Source organism: Pyxicephalus adspersus, chromosome 11 (assembly GCF_032062135.1).
Source record: "Pyxicephalus adspersus chromosome 11, UCB_Pads_2.0, whole genome shotgun sequence".
NCBI lineage: Eukaryota > Metazoa > Chordata > Amphibia > Anura > Pyxicephalidae > Pyxicephalus > Pyxicephalus adspersus.
In genome coordinates this window covers 26,280,016-26,288,972 of record NC_092868.1, presented here as the reverse complement: position 1 = coordinate 26,288,972, position 8,957 = coordinate 26,280,016, and positions in this window count along the sequence as shown.

The following is an 8,957-nucleotide window of genomic DNA, read 5'->3' as shown; positions in this document are numbered from 1 at the left end:
GGGGCCAAAAAGGTTGGGGACCGCTGCTCTATTGTGTCCACTCACAAAAAAAGGAGGTGAGAAGTATTACTAAGTGATAGCTACAGTAAACTCAGGAATGCACTTATCCAGAAACAAAAGAAATATGTGTGCAAAAATATGTAAGAAATACATTTTTGTAATCTACTGCATTGTTTCTTCCCCAAAACATATATTTGTTTAAATCACAATTCCTTCTTTGTTTTTTTTTTTTAATTTGAAATGCCAAACCGTTTAGATTTCCTGTTCCTCTTTACTAGGGATCCTGTTTTCTATTCCTGTATTTAGGTCGCATTTTGTCTTAGCTACACATAAATGGACACATACAAACTCTTAAAAATTTGGTTGTGCAGAATATTCATATAAGCAACCCCATTTACAGAAAGGAACTTTAAACTTGACTGGATTTAAAAAGTATTAAAAAGTATGTAAAGACGTTTAATTTTAAAATTTGGATAAGGTATGGAAGGGTTCAAACCTATATCAAGGTAGGTTTTGCTGTTTGTGTCTTGCTATAGAGAATTTTTTCCCACGTTCTGTCTTCGAGATGCAACAGCCAATGAGAAAAAAAGTAAATTTTGGCAAACCAATTTTTCAAATTCAATTAAAGTGCAGGTTCCCACGTTTTCTGGGCTGTACCTATCATTGATAAGCCCAGCACAGCCCAGGGAGCATGGGAACCTACGGTCACAGCTGATTGGAGGCACACGGGTGCTTCCAATGAGCTGTGAGTGCAGACGAACTCCAGATGAACTCTCACTGGGGTTTCTCCATTGAGAGTTCATCTGAGTTCAGTTACCAGGGTCACAAGGCTGTACTTGTCATTGATTGAATTAAAGTGCAGGTTCCCACGCTCTCTGGGCTGTACCTATCATTGATAACTGCAGCCCAGGGAGTGTGGGAACCATGTTCTGTACAAAGCATTGGTCAGACCACATCTGGAATATGCAGTCCAGTTTTGGTCACCAGTTCACAAAAAGGACATTGTGGAAAAGGTGAGAGTGCAGAGAAGGGCAACTAAATTAATAAAAGGAATGGATGAGCTCAGCTATGAGAAGAGATTACCTGAACTGAATCTATTTTCCCTTGAGAAGAGACGTTTAAGGGGGGATATGATCACTCTGTATAAATATATTAATGGTTTATATAGAGAACTCTCTTTTCCATTATTCACTTTGAGATCTTTACAAAGAACAAGAGGGCACTCTTTGTGTCTGGAGGAAAAGAAGTTTAAGCTCCAGAAGTAATTCTTCACTGTAAGGTCTGTGAAAATGTGGAATCGGCTACCTCAGGAAGTAGTTTCAGCAACTACTATAGATTGCTTTAGGAAAAAGCTGGATGTTTTTCCACAGCACAGAATATAACTGGGTATTAAGGCTTTAAAGTAAAAATAACAGTGACTGTTGATCCAGGGAACATCTGATTGCCTCACGGCATCAGGAAGGAATTTTTTTTTCCCCTGTTGAAACAAGTTGTACCAGGGTTTTTTTGCCTTCCTCTGGACCAACTATGTCATATAGGGTTTTATATCTGGTATATGTTTATTTCCCTAGTTTAGGGTTATATTACAAGACATTTACACAAAAGGGAACATGGAACATTGCCTTTTTCATCACTTCAAATTCTGATCTGAAAAATCAGCTTTGTAATTCCTAGCACTGAAACCACTGGAAATGGATATCAGTGCAAGTCCGCTGGGCTATAGCATAGTTTTTTCTATGACCATGGTTTGCAGTAAAACAGTATCCCAGAACTTAAACCACATCATAAAAAAGGTCTAGAATCTCTGTAAAAATGTAGCTTTGTAAGTCCTAGCACTGAAACCACCACTATACCACTGGAATCGGTTATCAGAACTAAGTCCTGTGAGTTATAAATTAACTTTTTCTATGACCATGGATTCCAAGAAAACAGTATACCAGAACTTAAACCTCACCATAAAAAGAGGTATAGCTCCTCTGCCTAAAATATATTTAAAAGTAATATCCTACCAGTTTCATCAGATAATTTAGTAAGATTTCCAAGACATGATACAGTTTGCCAAATACTTCAAAGAGTACATTGGTCATATTCTACACAGAGAAGGCATTCAGTCTTCAGTCAAAGCATACCTAGAAAACAGAGGTGCAAGTAGGATGGGTGAAACATAAACTAATAAACAAATACTGAGATTTATCTGATTAATAATGGGCCCTTTTCTTACAACTGTTATGTAATAATACAGTACAATGTATTGTGCCAATGTGGTATCATTAACTGTCAATGTTTCTTGTAAATGTAGATCGATTCCCAACTTCATCTTAAAAAAAAAAAAATTAAATTAAAAAAAAAATGTGTGCAGTAGTTGTAGTAGTAGTAGGAACACAGGACATCAAGGATCTGCCCCTGGCGGGTATGCCTCCCTTTGATACAAAAAGAAATTCTATAAAGAACAGCATCACATCATTGTGCCATTCATTATAACATAGGTCCCACTCACTGCCAGACAATGATAAGAAGGAAAAGGACAGGTTACTATGTGACAGGGTCGAAATCTGTTGCAAAAAAGGCATGTTTACAGTCCTAAAACAAAAAAGAATGGAAGGAAGTGGGTTTAAGGTGATGAAAATGGAGAGGAGGAGACGTATAACTTGATGTTAAGGTTTATAGTATATTGTCATGAGAAATGTATAGTTGCTGCCATTGGTGAACCCTCTTTTGAGAAAGTTATTTCCCTGTCTGTTAATGCTTTCACAGTCACTTTAACAATTTTTAAGGTGACTTCACGTTTGTATTGGACAAAAAACTGTAAAATACCAAATTTACCTTTGGCGGTCGCCAACTGGTGGTCCACAAGAAAATTTTGGGGGTCTGCGGCTCATGCCTGTGCACCCCTAAGCTGGGTCAAGAGAAGGACCCCGCAGGGGGGACGCACTGGCCAGAGCCACAGACCACAACCCCGTACAAGTCCCAGGTTTAGGAAAGTAGCCGGACTGTGATGTGCTTAGATGTGCGATGGGAGAGTGGGCGGGGCTATGTCACTATGGGGGAGGTTCATCACCCTTTGATTGACACCCAACTCCCCGCGCATGCGCGGTCAAGAGGCGGTGATTTTAGTGGTCCATCAAATTAAAAAGGTTGGCGACCACTGCTTTAAAAGGTACACTGGTTGAATAATCAAAATAAAATGATCAAAAAGCAGAGATACTAACTGCTGTTTATCGATAAAATCTATTTTTCATGATGCAGTGTTCCCTTGCTTCAATCAGTGTCTGCTACATATCTGATATACCCTAAAGATGGAGATTACCGCTCAGAGACTTAACCTCCTGGGAAGTTCTTTTATGTCTGGATTTATTTGTCTAAAAGCGGTACATTGTCTTTTATGAAAATTTAGTTTACATTGTAGGCCTGTAATTCTTGTCCAATATTTAATACACTTATTATTAAACTTTAAATAAAAAACACAAAAATCTGTTAAAACAAGGGTGCATAAATAAATCAAAAATACTTAAACCTGTAATATAACTGTAGAGCACCATAAATAATAAATAAATAAATATATATATATATATATATATATATATATAAAATATAATATAATGATTACTTTTTATTGGAATCAATATGTTTGTTTGCTATATGAGAGGTATAACTTGCAATATGACACAATTGGTAGCTTTAATTTTATGAATTTGATGCCAGTCACTCCCAGGTACACTTTTGGTTTGGAAACCATATGAACAATGAATATGCCCAATGTAAAAAACAGTGATAAAAAGTCATCTGTGTTACTAGGCAGAGTACTGGATGGGCTCTATGTGGGACCTATAGGTCTACCTCTGGGTTCCTCTGCTGGGTATTTAGAATTTCTGTCCTGGGGCTGGTTTTACTGGTAATCTCCAAGAACATGGTGGGGCACATTCCTAATTCCATTCCTTGCTAAGGCCCAGAAGACAATTTAGCATTCCCTGTGCTAAGCATCTTGTGTTTGGCTGTAGGTCAGTCTGTGTGTAGCAAAAAAACACATTGTTTTACCCTAACCCCTGCGAGGGAAGATTATTAATTTTGGTTGCTGTTTTTACAAATAACCAATATACATGGACAGGAGCCCTAAAACAAGGTTGGTGTGTGGAGTTGCCCCTGTGCCATCCTTCCATTTGACGCTTATCCCTCAAAATATAAATATATATATATAATTTGTTTTCTTTTTTCATTTTGAAAACATGCATGGTTTTAACTTGAAAGGGTGTTTTTTGTTATGCAAGCTGGTAACTTCTGCCAGCAAAAATCACTGAAGGCAGCCCCTTAACAGTGCTAGACAAGTGAATCATTATAATAGGGAAAGAATTAGAAACATAGGTCATTTTCCTACTGCTGTCTCAGTCTGAGTTAACGTAATTTCCAGTAACAGCAAGTAGAAAGTGAAATGAATCTCCCTAATAGAGGTATTGATGGTATTTAAAGAAAAGAAAAACTGAAAGAGATACCAACCGTTTCTCACTCTAATCTAAAGGTAGCAAGTTAAAGTATTGAGCAGTGGTATAGCTACAGACCAATGGGCCCTAATGCAGAATCCCTTTCACAGAAACTCTACACTGCGCCAATATATAGATTTATGGACTCAATTGCTAATTTATGACAAGGCCCATACCATTTAAGACAAGTTTACGTTTGCAGTCCAAAGTACATTATTAGTCAACCATTAAATTTGGATTCCCTTTTTACACAAGAGCTTCTGGTTCAGATTAGAGTTTCCACATTCATATCTGGACCCCCTCCCTTTCATATCAAAGTCCTTTACATTAGAAACCACCTTTTCATCAAGAGCATTTATTTTGGGGAATTTATTGGGGGAACTTGCCCTTTAAACTTTTTCAGCAAGTGTTACATTTTTGTAAAAAGGAAGAATACACAATTATCTGTTCTCTGAAAAGTAGGAACATACATCTTTATGTTAAAAAAGGGGAAGTTTACATCATAAGATATTGAAACCACCTTGGCTAAAAATAAATCAGCATTAATAAGTTTGTATGCGTGAAGTATAATCATCAAGTGCTGAATGTGTAATGTAAGTTTAAATATAAATGTAAATCTTGAATCTTTAGAGTGGACCTCCAAATAAAATTTTAGAAAACAAAATTTAAGGAATGCTTAGACAATCTTATGCGTACAGCCTCATATCCCTTTTTACAGAGGAGAGGGAATGTCCCCTTACCCCGGCGGTGGAAGTGTTAACGCCAGCCGCAGTAAATAGGGAAGGGAGGCATAACAAGGAGGCTCAAGAGCTGCATGCTGCTCTGGAGCGGCGGGTTGCCGACCCCTGCCAACCGGGATTAGGCCAGTCTAAATATAGATGTAAATCTTAGTTCTTTAGAGTAGACCTCCAAATGAAATTTTAGAGAACAAAATTTAAGGGATGCTTAAGCAATCTTATGTGTACAGCATCGTATCAGGTCCTAGGAGGTATGTTGGTGTTCTGCTTATTTAATTCCTGCTGGAAGTTTGACACAAGCAAACAAAGCCCAAACATTAGCCTACCAAAGTTGCTGCCCCATCACAGGGAAGGATTTTTTAAATCTCTCCATAGCAGAAGATACACTTCTGTCTCAATTTCCTTAATAATTTTCATTTAATTTCACAAACAAATCTAACAAACATATACAACTCAAGCATCTCAAAAAAGTCTAGAGATCTACAACAAATCAATAATACCAACAATGTAATACAACTTCCAGCCCATTTCATTATCCATCTATTTTAATCTACCAACCCCATGAATTCCACTAGTTCTCTAACATTGATTTTTGTTACTGATCCCGTTTTCCTTAACCAATTTTAATTATTGCCTCCCCCCTTTTGACCTTTCATTATTTCCCCTTTACTTTATCCCATCCTAGTGTACAATAATTATCAATCGTGTAAAATCAAAATAGTGAAAATAACTGAAAAGGGGGAGGGATTATTTCCCTTCTCCCCAAACACACGTGTAACCAATTTAATCGTGTCTAACTTTTATACTTGAAATTTTCATCCCTGTGACAGGTATATATAACTATATTATTTCTTTGTGACCTTGAAATATATAAGGAGGGGAGAAACAATCATCAATCTTTCTTCTTTTATTAGTATCTATATTTAATCAGAAAATCCTTCCTTATCATTGCCCTGGCTCCATGGAGTTAGGATTCAATTTATCCATTCATGCTACATTATACTATATTTACGATAGAATAACTTTTTTGCTTATATACGAGAAAAATGCATTACTGCCTATCTATCCAACTAGACCTCTGTATATATCCTGAGCAAAACTTTTATGCAAAACATAACAATAACATAACAATGACAGCATTAAGACAAGGAAACAAGAGAAAACAGGGGATGGAAAGCTAGCTCCATAGGTGAATAATAATACTGATGCTATAACTATATAGTCAGCAATGACCAGTCCCATCCTTTTGGCATGTAGTTTTGAATCCATGGTGACCATACTTTTTGAAACTTCGTTACTGATGCCATCAACAAAGCCCTCATCTTCTCATTGACTAAGATCCAAGACATTTTATCCTTGACTTGTTGTATATTAGGAGTTTTAGACCACCAAGCTTTAGCTAGTACCATTTTGGCCGCAGTAAACAATAATGTTAATAATTTAAATTGGTTCATAGGGCAGACCGATGGTTTCCAGCAAAAGAGTGCTTCAGCTGGCTGTTTAGGAAAGGAGCAACCTACTATAGTGTAAGGAATTTGATATACCTTTGTCCAGAACTTCCTGATTTTGGGGCATTCCCACCAAATATGGAAGAAAGTTCCTGTGGTATTACGTCCCCTAAAACAGTTACCCGTACAATTCAACGTAAATTTAGCAAGCCTGGATGAGACGATGTACCATCTCATCCTTCATTTATAATTTGTTTCCATCACTGAAGCATTAATACAACAGTATGCTATTGTATGCCAAATTTGATACCAATCCTCCTGTTCAATCTTTCCACCCATATCTACTTCCCATTTGGATATATATATGATGATGTCTTCCTATTGCTCTGCACTAGATTGGTATATACAGCCGATAATACTCATTTAGTGTTTGGGTCCTTTATGCATGTTTTCTCAAACCATGTCATATTATAAGTACCAGGGGTTGGTCCCTCTATAGATTATGTAAAATGCCTAATCTGGAGGTATCTAAAAAGGTCTTCCGAAAGAGCTTCATATTTCTCACAAATTTTGCCAAATGTGAATATCCCATCCAAATTTAAAAAATGATAGATTCTGTACAATCCTTTCTCCATCCACCATCCAAACCACCTTGGTTCCTCCATACCAGGGGTAAACATCGGGTTTCCAATGATAGAAGCTACTGGAGTATAACCAGACATAAAACCCCCTGATTATTTAATTGAATCCCAAATTCTCAATGTATGTTTCAATATAGGATTTGGATGATTGCGCCTCTGTTTATCCGAGACCCAGAGTATTGCTTCTACCAATATTGGTGCTACCACTGCTTTCTCAATGACTACCCATTTAGGAACATGTTTTTTTTTATAGTACATTAAGAAAGGGGCTACCTGTGCCGCCTTATAATACAAATTCAAATTTGGTACCTTAGCTCCCATCCTCTTAGTTCAAAGTAGAGTATGTCTGGGAACTCGTGGGTGTTTTTCCCCCCAAATAAACTTGAATATCCTACATTATAACAATTTAAATATATGGGTAGGTATAGCTAGTGGAAGAACTCCCATAGGATATAAAGGTTTTGGTAACCAAGTCATCTTTATAGAAGCAACACGGCCTAACCATGAAATTTGGTACCATGGTTTCCATGATTCCAAAAGTCTTATCAGGTATTTCACAAGATCAGGAACATTAGCAGCATATAATGTATCAAAAGATGGAGAGATATATATGCCCAAATATTTAAGCCTTTTTGATTCCCATTGAAAGGGAAATGTTTCTTTAAGTATCTTCACCCTCTCAGGTGCCAGAGTTACATTGAGTGCCTTACATTTTGAGATATTTAATCGAAGTCCTGAAAAGGTTTCAAAACACCCCAGGACCTTCATCAGATTAGGCAGAGATACCATGGGACTTGTTAAACTAAGTAATATGTCATCAGCGAACAAACAAAGTGTCACACTTACCTGTTCCTCACTAAAACACAGGCATCTCTCTCTTGCGCATGTGGGCAGTTCTGATGCCTCTGTTTCCAGGCTTTATCAGAAAGTAGCCTCCTAACCAGCCCTGGCTATTTAGCTTGCTCACAGACTCCATTCTGTGTTCATGCAACAAGTTACTAGTGCAGAGCTCCCTAGTTCTGTGAACTGGTTCCTGTACACCTGTTGCATAATCTAGTGTCTCCAGTGTTCCCTGTGCCCACAGTGACCCCTGTGTCCTTGCAGTCTGTCTTCTGGATCCCTGGCTATTGACCCTTGGCATGTGACCTGACCTCTCTTGCTTGCTGCCTGTCTCGATCCCAGCTTTCCTTAAATATCCTCCTTCACCGTACCAAGTCACCTGCCTGGTGATTTGGTACCATGCTTGCCCACCTTAGTGTGCCCAAGGACCGCAACCTGGCCATAACCAGCAACGGAACATCCTCATATCCCCATAAATCATATCCAAGATCTTGGCGTCCAGGTTAAGTAAAGAGATCGGTCTATAATTAGTTCACATTGTTGCGTCAGTAGAGGGCTTTGGTAGCATACAAATGGCCGCGTGCAGTATGCTAGGCTCCGATGCCTCCCCTTTCAAGATATTATTAAACATCTCTACAAAGTATGACCCTAAGACCTGCTGGTATTTTTTATAATAGACTGCCGTAAATCCATCTGGTTCAGGACTCTTATTCAACTTAAGGCACCTAATGGACTGAGTCACTTCAAATAATGTAATTGGAGTTTCCATTTTTTCCTTTACACATATGTTAAGCTCTGGGAGATCTATAGACCAAA